We start from the raw sequence: 2,420 nt of genomic DNA, 5'->3' as shown, positions 1-2,420 counted from the left end.
TCCCCTTCCCAGTCATGATGGAAGCAAGATTAACATTCTTCCTGTCCTAAGCCAAGTTTTCTGCCCTTCCACACACTGCCTACAAGAATTAAAAATCTGGTCCTAGAAATTGGAAAAACAGCTCTTTTAAGGATAAAAGTTAAAACATTAATTAGATCTACTGATATAGATACTTGGAAAACATCTCCTGTATTTCCCATTTTTAAAGCCTCCTGTTCCACCTGGAAGTTAGAATGGCAGACTTTGTGATGTGAATCCATTGACTTTCTCCTTTGCTAATAAAGCAATAAAACATTTTCTTGTTTCTCAAAACTGTCATCATTATTGGAATAGCATCAGGATCAAAGACCAAGCTTTAGATGTCAGTGCTGCAGAATTGTGACCATTTTTTTTAGCCATCATTCAAAATATCACCACTAAATTATTTTCTAGTTTTCTAGATATGTTGGTGTCTTAAATATTTCCTGGAGTTTCATGACTCAACAGAATTAGTTTAACTGTATTGAATTCATTCAGGCAACTAATTGTTGATGCTGAATTTTTCCCTCAAATCCTAAGTCCATTTTGAAATATGTCTTACGGCTATTTTATTGCTACTACAATGTTAGCAACATTACCAGACATCCATGCTAATATAGCATCATAGTAAGAGGCTGAAAAATGTCTTAGAAACCAGAGTTTACTTGATAAGATCAATAATTCAATTAAACTTTTTTGATACAGTTGAAATAAAGTACTTGGCCTAGTTTTGGTTATCTTATACTTTTCTCCAAAGAATGTTCCTCTTACTTCCCTGAATTTTAATGTGTTGGAGATGACAGTGGGGAAGGAAAAGAATAAATGTGGTAAATTTTAAATGTGGTACACTTTAAAAATGAATTATTTGTTGTAATGTCATGTATCAGTTAGGGATAAGATTGCTTCAAAGAAATGACTAAGAAAAGAATTACAACGGTTATGTGCTAGCTAATAATCTTACATGAATAATCTTATTTTATTCTTATACAAATATGCTGAGGTGAGCATTATTATGATACCCATTGAAAAAAGTTAAAAATGGAGCCTCAGCAATTTTTCCAGGATGAAACAACCTGGATTTGAAAACAGTTCTCTGATTGTGCAGCATATTCTCATAACTATCATGCATACTGCCTCTCAACAAAAAGGAAATGTGTTCATTCGACAAGAAAAGCAAGGTTTTAATTTTGCTAATGTTGATAACTTTCTGCTAAAGTGGTAAAATGCATCTAGGATTGATTTGCAGACCAGAACTAGGCTTATTAAGAAAAACAGGTTTTATGTGCAAGAGCTAATAGCTAGCTTTAGCTATGTGTTACTCTGTCATAAGGAAAAGAATTATTTTGGGTATTTGCTTCAGGAGGTTGCTTCAGACTTACTGGACAAAAAGATAGACGTTTTAGTGAAGCAGATATTGGCTGAATGCAGCAAAACAAAACAAAAATGAGAAAACCTTTTGACAAACAAGGCTATCCAAACAAGTCAGTGTTCAAGAAGAAATAAAAGAGTATATTAGAGTTAGTAGAAGTAATTTTGATCATCTTATTCTAATTAAAGAGAGATCTAAAAGTCTCTCTAATCTTTAGATTTTATGATATTAGTTGCATGGTATTGGTGTTTTGCGCAAAACATTACCACTATAATAATGGCATCCCTGATTTAAGTGAAAGCATAGAATTGTAACAAAACTTGACAATCAACATTTGGAAAATAGTTTACATCATGACTTCATAACAAAGAGTACTCTTTGTGGCATACCATAGCCTAATGTTATAGTTTGGATATGAGGTGCCCTTTAAAAGCTCCTGTGTTAATGCATGAATATTGAGAAATGAAATGATTGGACTGTGAGAATTGTAACCTAGTCAGTCCATCCTATTTTGAATGGACTAACTGGCTGGTAACTGTAGGCAAGTGGGACTTGGCTAGAGGAGGTAGGTAAATGGGGACATGCCCTGGAAGTCTTCATCTTCCCTGTGACCCCATTCCCTTCTCTCTTTTCTCTCTCTGCTTCCTGGCTGCCACATCCTGAACAGCTTCCCTCTGCCCTGCCCTTTGGTCATGCTGTATAGCCTTATCTTGAGGCCAGAGCAAAGGACTCAGCCTTCCATGGACTAAATCTCTGAAACTATGAGCCCAAATAAACTTTCCTCATATAAGTTATTCTTTTGGGGTATTTTGGTTATGACAATGCAAAACAGACTCACAATTATGAAGGTGTCTTAAAGGTTATCCTAATCAGAAATTTCCTCCTGATACAGTTTATCTGTATGAAAAAAAATACAAATATTTAATAAAGGCTTGGCCTTTTTAAAATTTTCTTTATTTTTTGCAGTACTAGGAATTGAACCCAGGGTGTGCTCTGCCACTAAATTACATTCCCAGACCTTTAATTTTTTTTA

Source organism: Sciurus vulgaris (genome assembly GCF_902686455.1).
Source record: "Sciurus vulgaris genome assembly, chromosome: X".
Taxonomy (NCBI): Eukaryota; Metazoa; Chordata; class Mammalia; order Rodentia; family Sciuridae; genus Sciurus; species Sciurus vulgaris.
This window is presented reverse-complemented; position numbering follows the sequence as displayed.